Genomic DNA, 16367 nt, shown 5'->3' with positions numbered 1-16367 from the left:
TTTCGAATTGTACAAAAACTCTAGTTTACAGAATGAAGATGTTTAGTGAGAAGAGCGACACTGTTTTACATATCTCCAAATCTCTTTAATGTCCAGCTTAATGGAAGACAGCTGGATTCTCAGATCTGCTTCTGCACGCAGTCTGGTGCAATAGCTTGCTCCAGCTAAAATGCAGAGAGAAAACCCAGCCTCACACAGTTATATAGTTGGAAAAGGGAGCAGTATTTTAATAGCCTTTCCAGGTAACGATGGATATTCTTTGGTACTACAGACACACCTGACAAGTTTTGATTAAGGGTTGTTGTGATGCAAAGTCTGAAACCGTGTTGCTGAACTTTTCTACTCTGCCACAGTAAAAGCCACTGGTCTATCTTGCACTTTTTTTTTTTTTTTTAAGATTTATTTATTCATTTGAGAGGGGGGCAGTGCACGCATGCGTTGGGGGCAGGGGACAGAGGGAGAGGGAGAGGGACAGAGTGTCTTCAGCAGACTCCGTGCTGAGCGTGGAGCCTGACATGGGGCCAGATCTCATGACCCCGAGCTCACCACCTGAGCAGAAACCAAGCATCAGACACCCAAATGACTGTGCCACCCAGGTACCCGTCTCGCACTCTGAATGGGCCTTTTACCCATGCGTGACTGTATAACATCGTGTTTGTTCATTTGAAAACAACTGCTTCACAGACTCATGCAGATCTTCCAAACATTTACACATTTCATTATACAGTATCAAAAATTCCAATTCACCAGTATCACTGCAATTCTCTTCCAGGACATGTAATGAGAAGATGTCAAGTTCAGAATGGCAGAAAAGGTTTTCCAAACTTCTGATTTCCACCTAACTTCAACTTTCTCATTGGTAACAAATACTGCTTTCCTTAAAGTGACAGGCTCACTTGATTCATTTTTGAGAGGACATCTGCCAAATGCCCAAATCTGAATAACCACGGTGTTTGTCAGTTGTTCTTTCAAGTAAAAAGCATGTGTCATGAAAAAGCAACGACTAATTCCGCTCACAATTCAATCACACTCGTGCTTTTCCTCGACATTACCTTCAACCACAGTGCTTTCGTATGCAGCCAAAGTGCTATATATGTACTTCCCACTTTTCTTTATACGGATTATTAAAAAGGCAAGGGTCGAGATATCATAAAGTTAATCATTTTACTGCCTCATTAAGGACGTTCTTAAGTGGAGTTGGCAGTGTTTTAATGCAACTGTATGACGGTGATTCCACGCACATTTTGATGTCATATCCTTGACTGAAGCCAATGCCAGCAGTTTCAACCACTACTGCTACAAATGTCAATAGAATGAAAAATGCAAATAATGTCCTAGAGTTATGAAAACAGTTTTGACCTCAAGGACCCCCTGAAAGAGTTTCGCAGACCCCCAGGAGTCTGCAGACCACACCTGGATAACTGCTAAGCTAGGGGAGTGCAGCAGATACTGGTTTGCACCTCCAGAAACTTCCAAGCTTTCCAAGGAAACAGACATAAACAGACCCAATTACCAGATGATGTGAGGAGGGCCAGGATGGGGGCATGGCAAAGAGCACAATTTGTTTTGCACTCTGGAACTTGGCAAAGGTTTCACAGTGTAGGAAACTTTTGAAATGGGTCTTGAGGGTTAAGTAGGAGTTCGTCCAGAAAGAGAAGGTGGATCTCCACATTCCCAGTTTCAGAAGGACAGATCCTAGGAAGGCAAGACCTTTGGAAATAGGCACAAAAAAGAAAATAAGCAGGAGGGTTCACATTATTAATAAAAATAATATTGGTCACCATCGGGGAGCAACTACTATATAACTCACACTTTACATACATTATTATATTTAATTCTCTCCCCAAACCTATGAAATGTATGTAAATATCTCTTTGTTTCAAGAAGGTGGGTAACTTCCTCAAGGACACAGAACATATTCATAAGGAAAATCAAGATTAAAACCAGAACTGCGTGCATTAACATACCGTCAAGCGCTCAGAAGACTGCCTGGCATACAGTAAGCACTCAATTGTGTGAGCTGCTTTTGTTGTTACTATTATCATAGTAATTACTGTTGTGACATATCATTAAGGGCGAGGGAGTAAGCATATTCCTGCCTGGTATCAGTTGCATGGCCCACTTTCCAAGAGTAAGGGCAGAGGCTCTGTTAGCAGCATGCATTTTAAGCAGGTCTAGAGGCACAAAAAGACGTCCAGATATTTCTTTGGTTTTCCTGCAAGCAGTTCTATTCCTGAGGGTTTATTCAGTTGGGTCCCTCTGTTCTTGTGCCTCCTGCCTGCCAAACTTGTGTGGACCTGAGCAGTCTGAAGATAACGGAAGCAGGCCCCTCAACCGAGTCCCGGTGAAGGCCCCTGGCACTCAGAGCCCTGACGAAAAACTTGCTTCAGCCGAGTCTCCTTCCTCTTTCAGTTCCCACCCGGCCACCTTCTGTGGGCTCCTTGGAAGAGGCAGCCCATTCAATCCTGCTGGGCCCCTGAAAACAGAACGATAACCGGTGCATTAGACTTTGATCTCTGCTGCTGTCACTCGAACAAGCAGGTAAGGGGCGCACCCCGCCCCTGGGCTCTGTGCTGCTTAAAGCCGGCCGGCGGGCTGTTGTCAGTGTGCTGGGTCACCCCACGATGCCAGCGCCCCGGGGTTTGGTTACTCTGTTCTTGATACGTGAGGAGCTCTTGGCATTGCGTGAGTTCCGAGGACGGAATGTTGTGTGCGAGCTCCAAAGGGCAACTCAAGAAAATCAGTCACGTTGGGGCTATTTCCAAATGCTTCTCGCCCGCAGGGACCTCTGCTAGAGAGGGAGAACAACTCTGTGTGAAGACTTCACGGAGACAATTCATCATTTCCAACGCATTTCACCCTCTTTCTAAGGTTGGTAGAAATATTCTGCTCGATGCCACCAAGGGATTCAGTTTCCGTGGCCTGGGCTCAGCCATGATGGTGATGCTCGCACTCTCTACATGTCAGCCGCTGGGTGCGACACCTCACATACATTATCCAGTTTCATGCAGGGCAAAGCAATTGGGAAGACTCCAGATAAGTCACTTGTCCAAAAGACACCTCTCCTAGAAACAGGAACCAGGGCCAGGGCCGTGTGATCAGACTCCCCAGCGTCAGTGCTTTCACTCTTCCGTCTCCCCCACCAGTCCTCTTTGCCGTCAGGCTTGGCTGAAATGAACTGGGGCAAAGCCGGAGCCAGTATTTTGGGGGTGTCTCTACTTGCACTAGACCTTTTACCCATGCATTAACCCATTTCATCCAGAAAGCTGCCCTGAAGTAGGGATCATCACCCCCAGGGACAGGAGATGATAGAGAGGCCCAACCTGTTGATCAGCTTGCCCAGGTCTCCAAGTCTCGAGCAGAAGAGGATCCAGACTCAGGTCAGTGTGAACTCCAAGTCCATGCATGATCTGTCACCCACATTGCTTCTGCTGCACTAGGACATCTGGGTCTCCTGGGGGCACCGAGGGAAACATCTGTGCAGTGAGCATGAGTGACAGGGCTGGTTGCTTCCAGTGAGAGAGAAGTGGGGAGGAAAGGTCCAGTGCCAGAAAGACGTAAGGGTAGGGGGCTGCCATGAGGAGGAGAAGGGCAAGTAAACAAGAAGGCAGGGTCTACACAGTGCAGGAGCAGGAATCTGGGGAGAGACCGGCTGGTCCCATGATCAGAATCAGGAGTGCCCACCCTTGCAATTCCAGATCATTCCAAACTCCAAGGCTCAGTTTAAGGACCATACTACCTGCGGAGCCTTCCTCTAGCCCACGCTGACCTTGATGTCTACTAGCATTTGTGGCCTGGGCCGCTCTCTCTGGCTGTGAACTGCGTACAGACAGTTGCATACTGTGGTCTGTCTTGAGTGTCTCCTGACAGAAAGTTCCCATCACATAGGAGGTTCCCACTGAGAGAGGAAGTTGCTAAAAGGGAGGATGCTGTCCTCTTTATTCCTCTTTCCTTCTTCACAGAACCCAGAAGACTGGCGAAAACAAACATAGGCTCAAGTCAATACATGCGGTGTTGAACTGTTGCCATTTCATAGAGAAAACAGAGTAACTCCTATAAATGAGGTCAGCTGCTCCAGTGTTCCCCGATTTCTAACAGTAAGTCTCCTGATCACGACTGCACCGCAAATCAAAGGCACATAAATATGGACTGATTTACGAAGAAAGGGAAGGAGGAGTGGGGAGAGAGGAAAAAAGGAGTAGGAAAGAGAAAGTGGGAGGAAAGGGAGAAAGATGAGGGGGAGGAGAGAGAAGGGAGAGACAAGGAGGGGACCAGATGAAGAGAAGGAAGAGCAAGGGATGGAGAAAAGGGGAGGAGATAATGAGAGGGAGGAAGAGGAGGGTGGGGAAGAGTAGAGGAGAGGAAGGAGGGGGAAGGGTGGAGGGAGAGGAAATGACAAGGATGATGAGGAGGGGGAGGAGGGGAAGGAGGAGGATGAGGAAGATCAGAGGAGGGAAAGGAGGAGGAGGTGGGGGAGGAAGGGGAGGAAGGGGGAGAAGGGGGAGGAGGATTTTGCTCTGGAATGGGACATAGAGCTTAAAACTGAAATGGGTACAAAATCAGATTGGTGACAGAAATAGCACTTTTTTTCTCAAGCACGGATTCTATTTTGCCTAATCTAAAAAGAGATTTTTTTGTGATACAAACCTCCCCTTCTGTGCCCGCTTCACCAAGATGTAGGTATAATTGACTTCATCGAGTGTGAAAACCTAACCTACCACAGAAGGAACGACATTCGGGGCTCTGTGAGGTTAATCTCCACATCTTGAAGCAAAACAGAACAGACACCAGAATTTGCAGCCCAGCCGTCTCTCACGTGGCCCAGCCCCGCACCGGGATGGTGCTGCAAGCAGGCAGGCGGGCGGGTTCCCAGTCGACAGTCAACACCCTGGGGAACTCCCGAGCCCACTGCAGTGCTTGGCACGGGAGATGCTCCACCAGTGAGTCACCTGTTCACATGTCTGAGTTTACAAACGCAGTCAACGACCATCAAACTTAACCACTTTCGTTAACCTCAGGGTTCGCCAGCTGATCTCAAAACTGGCCAGATTTCAGACTTACTCTACAACATGGTTTTCATATTTATTTTTTCTGGCATGTATTATTAATAATAATGAACCTCACAAATGATTCGAGGTCCCTTGGCTGCCTGACCCCAAGTGGGCAGTCATGTCCACATGGTGTGTTGGGACCCCGGATCCAAGCTCCAGGGGGGCTGCAGGTCCTCGTTTGGCACAGATCAGACCAGGGGAGGCTTGGTCATAAGGGTGAGCTCAGGCTGGGGGCCTGGAGGACAGGCCCACCATGGAGCTTACTTGACCACTGTCCCAATCAGGATGCAGCTAGGGAAGAGCATCTCTGACTTCAGTAGCCTCTCTCGCTAGCAGCCCCAGCACACAGTGGGCAGCAGGAGAGCCTGGTGGCAGGCAGCAAAGTCCAGCCCTCTGACCCAGGCATGACCCCAAGGTCAGGGAGACATGCACTTTTGAGAAGGTGGGCCATACATAATAATGTGGAGTTCTGGTGGAGCCACCTCTTCATTCTGCACGACCTGTCCTCTAAAGCACTCACAGCAGGTGCCGGACACAGAGGGGGCGGGAGTAAGCCTCAGGGAAGCCATTGGTCAAAGTATTCCACCCCCAGCACAAGTTCTGGACTGCAGGCCCAGCACCAATCCTCCGGGTGGTCTTCCTGTGGGATGACTTCTCCAATGCACCCAGCCACTACCCCATCCCACTATTCCATCAACCGTGGACACACTAACCCACTGGGCAGGCTCGTTCTCACTTCCAAGCCTTTTATACTATTGCTCCTTCCCCCGGGACCCTCTTTCCTCAAGTCTGAGCATAGGCAGCTCCTTCTTATTCTTAGGTCTACATTCAAACAACACCTCTCAAAAGAAGACTTCCCTGACCACCTCCTGATCCGAACCCAAAATGATTTTGATCTTGATTTTGTTTATTTCTCGCTTGTTCCAAAGACCGAGCCCATGCCCCTTTCACTTACTCCCTTAGCCCAAATCCCAGCACAGGGCAGTACACAGAAGGCACTTGATAAACACTGGTTCAGATAAATGAATAAGCAACTGGGTGACTGAGTGAATGCATGAGTTCAGTTAAATAGTGACGACCAACATAGCTTCTCAGGGGCCATTCAATGCCAGGCCTGTCCAGTAAGGACACTAATCCCAAGTCCCCTGGGATGGTGAGGCCAAAGCTCTCAAGAACCACCTCCCAGTCAGGATGGGCTCTGGGTCCAGGTCCTGTGAAGTTTTCATTTGCATTCAACACTAATTCACAGCTTCCCTCTGAGTGGCCACCATGGTGACTTCCACTTCACAGACAAGGAGTCATACTTGGGGACATTAAACAACTTGTTCAAGGTCTTTGGCTATGAAGTCAAGGACCTCATTCAGCCTCCCTGCTGACCCAGGGCTCAAATGCCTCTTTCAGGCTTTCCTACACATCCACATGTCAGTCTGTAAGCCCGTGCCCAGAGGGGGCAATGCAGGAAAGAGAGCTGCTCTCTGAGCGAGCTGCTCCTATACCTTCACCCAATGAGTATCTACCAGGCCCTTGGCACCTCTGCGTAGGTGCCAAGGCCAGGAGACTGAGCCCCACCCACAGGGACACCCAGGCTGCAGTGAGCCACACCACAGTTGTCTTCTAGAAAGATTTTTCTTAATTAAAGGTAGTTAAAATTCTTCCAGTTTTGAGATTTCTTAAAATTCCTTGGGAGTGGAGGTTGGGGGTGATAGTATGTGGAGTAAGCACTAGTGTCTACATTCAGGGGAAAGACTTGGGGCTAGGGGTGGCAGGTGGGAGGGTGGGGGGGCCTTGGTCACAGGCAAGCTGGCTAGGTGGGCTGGCCTCCCAGGGAGGGCCTGCCCCAGTTTGGAGCCATTTCCTCCCCAAATTCTGACTTCCCAGCCCTCCAGCCGTGAGCGCTGGACCCTGGCAGAGGACCAGAGGATACTGGTGTGGGGAAATGTGCCCTGCTCAGCATTTTGTAGCAGGTCCTGGAGCAGAGGCACCAAGACCTCTGCTGAGACACTGGAATTTTTCAATTTGAAGCCCAAAGTTCGCTCTTTCTCGCTCTCTTTCTTTCATGCATTCATTCCTGGCAAATTGCGCATTCTCTCTCCCTCCCCTGGTGAAGCCCATTGTCATTCCGGTGGCATTTCAGCCCACTGCAGGCATAGCGGAGGCTCCCTCTTCCAGATTTCTCTGTCGAATCGCTGCGAGGACAAAGCCGTTAGGAGCAAGATTCAGTAACCAGCTTTTTAATTTCATGGCCTGAGGTTGTCAGGACAGTGCAGAGAAAATTGCCAACGATTCAGAGAGCAGCCCATGAATCTGGGGCAGAACAGGCAAGAACAAGGGACGCTTCAGCTGGGGGGGAGGGATGGGGGGGTGGGTGGGGCTGGGTGCTGGCAACCACTTGGATGAGAAAGTTCTCTTCTTCCAAATTTCTTTCATTTGGATCCCATGTTAATTTAAAAAGATCAATTCAGCATTTTTTTACCCTTCTGCAGTAAAGTGTTTTAGATGGCTGAGAAAGCAAAAGAGAAGTGTATTCTAAGGATCCTTCTCCTGGGGGGGAGGGGGCATAAGGATCAGGTGATCACAGGTTGCTATGAAATGGGGCTTGTAAATTTGAGGGAGAGTTGCTGTCTTTCCAAATCATTTTTGCCAACTTGGATGACAGCACAAGTATGCCTCCAGGTTAAGACGCACTGTCAGAGTGGAAAAAATCTGCATCCCACCCCCAAGCTCAGCGACAAAGTCGCTGTGTGGCTGTGGGTCAGGAGGCCTCCCTCTCTGAGCTCTGGAAATTGAGAGGATTGAAGAAAATAATCCCCAGTGTCCTTTCCCACCTTTACGCTTCTCTGCTTTTTCCGAGCTCATCAGGAATCCTTTCAGTACCTTAAATGTGAGGTCTCTGGTCTCTTGGACAGGAGCTCAGATGGGTCCGAACCCAGAAGACTGAGCTACGACCACCCAGTGACAACCACATCACGAAGGGCAGCTTCCATTTTATAGTCATGCCACCCCAGTGTCCCCAGTTGGATCTGCTCAGCAAGATGACACAAGGATAAAGTGGTAAACTCGCACTAGGGTTTTGATTTATGGCTCCCAGCACTCTCCCCAATGTATTCTCTTTCAAATACATTCCTCGCAACCACCCCCTAAGTGAGGGTCTATTATTTGCCCCGTATTACAGAAAAGGAATGTATGATTCACGTGCCTAAAGGTGGTCCAAGTCTGACCAGAACCCCTGAGCCCAGTCCCCTTTGGCTTGCTCTGGGCCAAGAGAGACAAGGATTGCTCCCGAGGAAGCAGCTCATGCAGGGGAAGAGAAGCTAGTCGCATCCTGCCAGTCCCTTCCCTCCTGCCTCCCTGCAGCCTCACAACAGCCCCCTAATTGGCTGTATTGGTCCAAGGCTCCTAGTCTCCAGCAGCATGAATGGATGCTGGGTGATTTAAGCTGAAAGGGAATTTATAGAAAGATACTGGGCAGCTCACAGAACAGATGGGAAGGCTGGAAAATGAGGCTTAGGAAGCAGGCAAGAAAAAAGGGAGGTCACACAGCCAGAAGCATAACCCAAACCCTGGCTACAGAACCAGCCCAGCACAGTTACCATCACAGCTGCTAAGAACGCAGCCCCCGGCACCCCAGCTCAGCACCATCTCTGCTGGCCTTGGCCATGTGCCTGCCCCTGAGCTGCAAGGGAGGCTGGGAAAGTGGGTGGGTATCTGGCATTTTCACCTTCTGTAGGAAGGCTCTGCCTCTCAACAAGTCTCAGAGGGTGGAGCAAAGTCCCAAACAGGAAGGGCACTGGGATGCCCGGCAACCACAAGTGGTAAATGTGCGCCTTCGGTCAGGTAGGCTAGGTAATGCTGTGATCACAAAAAAAATCCTAAATCTGAGTGGTTTCAAACATTAAAGATTTCTTTCTCATTCACTCTATACATGCACCAAGGGCCAGCTGGGGGCTCAGCTCCAGCTCATCCTTAACCTAGATCTCAGGCTGACGAAGCATCCACCATTTCAAATACTATCCACATCACCGCGACAGAAAGGGAGATTTGAAGAGGCAATTTTTAAAGGCCCAAGTCCAGAAGTGGTACATGTCACCTCTACTCATGGCTCACTGGCTGGACTACTCACATGGCCCTGCCTTGGGGCCAGCAGGTGCAAGCCTGCCTTGAATGTAGGAGGCAGACAGCTGGGAATACCTGGAGAATAGCAGGAATGATGCCCACAGTCCACTACCTGAAGCCTGCCAACCACAGCCCATCGAGAGAAAGAACAGAAGAAAAAGGCACTGAAAACGGACCATAGTTTCATTCCAGGTAGAGCTACGAAGATCTGTGTATTCCCCTAGCATCCCCAGAGGCTCGAGGAATCCCCCACTTTGGGGTGTGGTCACAGAAGGCAGTCCCCTCAAACTGCAGCGGCAGCAGCAAATGTCCAGAGCTCAGTCTACCATGAAGCACCAGAAGCCCTGGGAGGAATCGGAGCAGGAAGCCAAGAGCAGGCTCCTGGAGCTCAGGCAGCCTCATCCTCCCTCACAGACTCCTTAGCCACTGCACCGTCTCCCCAGAAAGATGGGCACTTCTGCATAGCTCTACGTTCTCTCTGGAAATAAACCCTCTGCTTGCAAATGGCTGACAGGCAGCAGGAGCTGGAACAGCTATAGGCCGCTGGGCCCTAATCTGCCTCAGCCACAGAGAGACAACAGGCAAGCAGAGTCTCAGAAAAATGCAGAGAAGCCAGGCTCCAAGAGCGAGGGTCTGCCTGTATCTCTGAAGGGCCTCACACACCTGGGTCGGACTAGCCCCACAGCCCTTCCTAGAGTTGTAATGTTCACACTTCTAAAAGGAGTGAGAACAGTTACTGTTGACCAATGATCAAGAGACTGAACACCCAAGCTCCAGTCGACACCCAGTCCAGGGAAGGGTACAGCTGTAGTTTCTGAGAGAAGTGGGAGATACAAAGATACAGCACAGACCACTAGTTTCCTCCTAGTATACATGTGCCACTTCTTCCTTAATAATATGAACCCCAATTTTAAACTGGAGGCTATACCAGAAAGCTCTAAGACTAGGGCCAGGAGACTGGGGCCAGGAGACTGGGGCAGCCATCCTGGATCATGAGCAGCACTTTCAAGATGGTGGAGTTTAGGGTGGTCATGGAGCCACCCTATCCACCCAGGACTGCCTTCCTCCAGGCTTTTACGTGAGACAAGCTCTTGTCCTACATAAGCCACTGTTATCTTGTGGTTAACAATTATCAGCAGCAAAACACAACTGTGAACATCCACAGCAGAACATCTATAACATGACCCGAAAGTCATGTTAACCACTCTTGTCTTCAAGGGAGTGTGGAGCTTGTTAAAAGATCACCTTCCTGTTTGGATGACCTTGATGGGCCGGGAGATGCAAAAGTGGGCCTGGGGCTCAGTTTGGAAAAAGGAGCTGAAGCGAGCTGACTTGTAGAGCATCCCGTCATGAAAAGTTGGCATTCCACTGGCAAACCATGAGGGTGGGAGTGAAGGGGAGACGGGGCACAGGGAGAGGAGCCATGAAATAATAAGTCGGCCAGCGGCTGGTGCACTCATGAGGAGAAAAAGGTGACCACGAATCCCTCGGGACATGGAAAGTCCTCTAAGAACGAGAAGGTTGAAAGGACAATTTGCAGTTTGTTTTTAATGTTGCTGAAATGTCAGTGCCTCCTCTGATACCTCTGGAATTTCAGTCAGTACCAAAGAATCACGATGCTGAGTTTCATTACAAAAGTCCATTAGCTACAACAAATATGGTAGAGGTAGGAGCTCCAAAGCAGAGGTGACCGTGGAGATTCTGCAGAAATTGTGGAAGGGGTCAGGCATGGCCTTCTGCAGGGCCCAGGATGGCCAGGGTGGGGGCAGCGGAGTGAGTGGTCTTAGCTAGATCCCAAGGGGCAGGACGCCCCATAGCCAACATCTGCCACGCAAGAGGACTCTTGCAGCCTCCTCATTGGTCTCCCTGCCTCCAGCCTCACCCAGTACAATCACACTCTGTGCTGTCTTAGAGAAATCTTTGCAAACTGCACATCTGATGCCGGTCCTGACCTATTTGAAACTCATTGTCCCCACTCCAAGGTCAAATGCACCCCCTGAAATGGTAGCATTTGAGGCTCCAGCCTGCTTCATCAACCTCATCTCTTGCTGGTCCCCCCCACACACCCCATGTGGAATACAGGCTCTGAAGCCCCACAGAGCTCATGCGCTTGCAACTCTTTTCAGAATATATCCATGCTCGGGGGTATAGCTCAGTGGTAGAGCATTTGACTGCAGAATATATCCATGCTCTTTAGGCTTCTGAGCCTTTGCTCGAGCTGTACCCTCTGCCTGGGACTCCAAGCCTCTCCCTTCTCTACCAAAGTATCCAGGAAATGTTCTGAATCGCAACACAAATGAATTCTGGCTGATTTCTGCAGGAAAGGTACATAGTAAATGACACGGTGTGGCTCCCAGAATTCTGGGAAGGCCAGAGATCCAGGCTTGAAGGGTGGCATGGACAGGAGCCACACCCGAAGTCACACTACTGCATGTTCCATGGTGACACTGCTGCCTCGATCCTGGGACAGACCAGGCAGCAGGTGCCTCTGATGCTGTCCACGCAGGTACTGGACCCATGCAGGAAGTCCACCATGGCCCCTCTGAAGGGGACGCCACCTCCCCCTTGCTTCCTCACAGGCTCCCTGCTGCATCAGACTGCCCGGGTGGCTGGCCTCTGATGGCTGGAGTCGAGGCCACATGTTTAGGACGCTAAGAAGCCAAGTCTCTGGGCTCTACATTTCCTGCCAAGACTTATAAGCTGGGGGTCTTCGAAGGATCTCCTTCTACAAGGAAGGGCAAGAGCCCACTGCTCGCATTAGGACCCTTCTCTAATAGTGCCTCCTTTGTGATATCCCCAAGGCAGCCCCGAGCAGTTACCTGCACCCCCTCTCTTCCCTCTGTACCCACCTCCCTCCTCAGGCACTCTACTAATGATCTCCCTCCAGCTTTTGAACTCCTCCAGGATGAGGACCAAGGCCAAATCCATGTGGGTATCTCCCCTCTCTCCCCTCTACCCCTCTGGACCTAGAACAGAATGCAGATACCATTATTTCTGAGTGAACAGATAAGTGGTTTAGCTCCACTATCAAGCCTATGTGCTGCCAGGACAATGGGTAATAAGAGCCATGACGTATTGAGCACCTACAGTGCACTGATTTCCATTCTAGGTATGTCCTTATGTACCATATTTTATTAATTCACAAAAATTACAGCAAATAGGGATGATTTTGATCCTCTCTGTTTTGTAGGTGGGGAAAGTGAGGCCTATTAGGGGAGTTAAGTAACTTGATAAAGACACACAACCCCACTGCTGACCTAGGCCCCAAACCCATGGCTACCTCATAGGGTTGGCCAGAGAAGCCAATGCAAGGAAATCAGGGGACTGGCCCGGCACTCGCTTCCTCTGTAAGCCCATGGGCATCTTCTAGAGCCTTCTTGCCTACTTTGTCTCAGGAGAGGGTAAGGACACATGCGCCCCTGTCCTTGAGCCCAGAAGGACATGAATGTTCCAGTGTAGCGTGGAATGCCCAGCAGAGCAGCCACAGGGCAGGGGTGTGGGGGGGGGGGTAGGGGACAGCAGGTAGAGGCAGAGGGAGGGGTGAATGCAGCAGGTTGTCATAGGGCAGGGCAGCTCAACCACCCAAGGGCCACATTAAACGACTGCCCTCCCTGCCCTGAGAAAGCTTCCTGAGCTCAGGAACAATAAAATCTACATGCACATACTTCCTCACCCCTGCACGGGCCCTTCCCCATTCAACAAACTGCCACTGGTCTTCTCTCTAGAAAAATCGCAGGTAGCATGGATCTAGAACTTAGCACCTGCCAGGCACCATCTCACATAATTCTCACAACATCCTTATGAGGTAGGTTCTGTCACTACCATCATGTCACACGTGGGGAAACTGAGTTCCAATAAGAGAGCTGACCCATAATTCATAGCTACAATATGGTGGGCCAGAATTCCATCCCCGGCCTGTCTCCAGAGGTCACAGTCCTGACACGTTATTAAAGGTGGAACCCAGGCTTTAGAACCAGGCAGACCTGGTCTGAACTTTGATTCTGACTTCCCCTCTCTGTACCTCAGGGTCCTCATCTGTAAAACGAGAAGAACGTCTGTCTGCCTCTCAGGGCCCTTGGCCCAACTACTGGTAGTGGGTGTAAGGAGCTTCCACCAGGGCCAGGTAGAGAGTAGGCGCTCAATAAATATTACTTCCCTTCCTCTGGCTGGGGCAACCTGCTGTTCTGCCTCTCCTCCTGTCAGAAATCTTTGGAATTGCGGCTGTGTTTCCATGAAGATCCAGCACACCCTGAAGCTCGCTCTGCTCTCAGAAGTGGAAGGGACTCCCCTCAGCTCAGAGACTGCCGCTCGCCTTGACAGAGCCTGGCTACAGAAAGTGGCCCCAGACCCCCAACACCAGGCCTCTTTCTGCCTCTCCTGGACCCGTCATGGTGTGGGGGTAAGGGCCTGTCAGGAGAGCCATTCCCCTGGGCCTCACCATCTGATCCTCAAATTTACAGTCTCTCCAAATAAGTCTAAATATATAGTCACAGAGAAACACCAAAGGAACAAAGACAACTGTCACACAGCTTTAAACTTTGCCTGATGGTCACATCACAGGGCATGGGGCACACTTATGAATTTATATGCATCACATATGTGATAAGCCTGTATTATCTTAGAAGCAGCACAATCACATGACGCTGTGTGATGTGTGTGTGAAAGATGTTTGTTAAGTGCTGATGCCTCTCACAGCAGGCTCCTCTGGCCACCCTGTTTTAACTCCCTTCTTTTGACAGATTAGAGATACAAGGGTCAGGGAGGAGATGTCACTGACATATTCAAGGGAACCTTTACCAAAGGTAATTGCATTTAGGTCAAAGTGGCCACCTGGGAACAAGGGTGGGGGTTGGGAGTAGGACCTGGGGAAGGAATGACTGCAAGAAGCTGAAAACCCACATGCCAAAGATAATCACCCGAAAGGCTTGCTGATGGGGCTGGAAATTTCCACCCAGAGAGACCACAAGTTTCCTGGGAGGTTGTCAGAACCTCCCAGGAAACTTATTTAAAAATGCCGATGGCCTTAACCCACCTCTAGGGACTGCTTCTGTAGGTTTGGGGGGATGGCTGAGCATCTATATTTTTAGTAAGGTCCTCAGGGAATTTGGATGGCCACCAAAGTTGAAGAAGGGCTGACTGAAGCTGTCTCAGAGGGGCACATGAGTAAACTAGGCTGATGTACAATCATTTCTAGACGCGAGCTGAAGGGATGGGGCCTGGCATTCAGTCACTCACTCACCCAGGGGTTTTTAGCATTCAGTTATTCCACAGATGATGGACTTAGTGGAGGAATGTGCTCAGGCTTGTATCAGTCAGAATGGACTAGAGTATGCTGCACTCACAAACAATTCCAAAAGCTCAGTGGCTTAAAACAACCAAAGTTTATTTCTCACTCCTGGTACATGTCTGTTAGGAGAGAGCGGGGCCTCCTCTGCTCCACATCTCCTCACTTTGGGGCCCAGGATGACAGATCAGCCACGACCTGAAATCATGCCGGTTATCAGAGCAGATGGAAAGAGAGTTCTTGGAGGGTCTCATGTTGGTATTTAAATGTTCTGGCCCAGAAGTATCACAAGTCACTTCTGCTCACAAGTCACTGACTAGAACCAGTTACATGGCTCCAACTGACCCTCAGGGTATTGCTTCATGACTGCTGCGCCTTCATGCTATAGCAGGAAGGGGTGGTGCTTCCATCAGTAAGGCCAAGTTTTCCTGGGAGCCTCAGCACATACCTCTCTGACCAGAAGCAGAACCTACGGTCACTCCTAGCAACAGTGGAATCTAGGGAAGGATGCTTTAACAGAGCACGCTGCAGCTTCAAACAAAATTGGGTTCTGTTGGTAAAGGAGGAGAATGGATACTGGAAAAGTAACTAGAAATACATAGGTACATAGGGAGTGTCACTGGAGAATGAGAGACAGCGTTAGAAGGATGATGACAAAGGTAGATGATGACAAAGGTAGACAAAGCAGCAATAGCATGGAGGGCTTGACTATGAACTTTACTGAGCTCACCAATTTAGAGGTTGGCTGAGTGGTTTCCTAGGTCATCACAAGATTAAAACTACTAAAGTAACATATATGTTAATTCTGAATACATATTAATCGAGATTCCTCTCCCACTAGTAGACTACAACTGAATACACCAGGATGCTGTATCAAGACCATATCATTAGCTGTTAAGGGTCTACTGTATACCAGGTTCTGCATATATATGATCGCTGATTTTCAGGACAACAAAAGGTAGGTATTAATATCATCTCCATTTTACAGATGAGCAAACCAAGGCTCATATGGGTTAATGGATGACCCTCAGTCACACAGCCAATAAGCAGAGGTGCTGTGTCCAAACCCAACCCAGATTCCAAACTTCTCACTCTTTTCTCAATATGATCTCACGTTGCCTCTTTCACTAGAAATCCTTTAGTAAAAATCATTCGAAATGACAATGTGTTAAAAACACCGAAGCCTGAAATGTTATATCTAAGATGCATGTCCAGCAGGAAAAGCGGTGATTGTATTGATTGGTGCTAAGGACTCCTGCTTATTAAAGCCCTGGTTTTTAGCGTATATTTGGATCCATTTTGTCATAGATATGCTGGAAAATATCAGAAAGAAACAAACAAAATGAAGCAGCCAAGATCACATGGTATGGATGTAGCCAACACGCTACAGACAGGCAATCTTGAGAAACTCTGGATGCTGTTAATTAGGAAATGAACAGCTGTCCAGCCTAAGAATTGGCAGAGCTCTCTCAATGACGACACAGGAACAAGAAGAAAAAGGGCCACACCACGAACATGAATAAGAATCAACAATGTGTCTACCTCAAGTGGCTGTGGTGTCTAAATGCAGCCTTGGATTCAGTTCTTAGGGCTCTGGAATGCTCTTGCTTATGGACCAGGATCTTGGGTTACATGGTTGGAACGTTACCAAGGCAACCCACAGACTGACTTCTAACCTTGGGGTCTGCTCCCTGGCCCAGTCTCCCAGTCCATGTAGTCAAAAATCACGGATCATTTGGACATATATTACAGACAGCTTACTGTACTGTCCTGACTCCTCTGAATATTGGCTATATTATGACATTTGATTGAAGGCAGTACCAAAAATCTTAAACAGCGTTATCCTGACTTAGAAGAACAAATTTCCCATTCATTCATTCATTATTTTTTTCGTCCATCCATCACACATTTTCCAAGAG

At 49.3% G+C, this 16367-nt stretch overlaps 1 long non-coding RNA gene across 13 annotated transcripts in view; it reads right to left on the bottom strand.

Annotated features, from left to right (window-relative positions):
* Positions 1-532: 532 nt before the first annotated feature.
* Positions 533-16367, bottom strand: part of LOC118016873 — a 288291-nt gene continuing 272456 nt past the window's right edge. For all 13 annotated transcript variants that reach the window (XR_004680957.1, XR_004680956.1, XR_004680959.1 and 10 more), the window contains one exon: positions 533-3973. This is a non-coding gene — a long non-coding RNA (uncharacterized LOC118016873). The remainder of the gene's footprint in view (positions 3974-16367) is intronic.

The sequence above is a fragment of the Mirounga leonina genome, unplaced genomic scaffold (genome assembly GCF_011800145.1).
Source record: "Mirounga leonina isolate KUSES-001 unplaced genomic scaffold, KU_Mleo_1.0 Mir_104, whole genome shotgun sequence".
Lineage (NCBI taxonomy): Eukaryota > Metazoa > Chordata > Mammalia > Carnivora > Phocidae > Mirounga > Mirounga leonina.
Note: the sequence above shows the minus strand (reverse complement) of the source record. Positions and strands in the feature narration are given on the sequence as shown.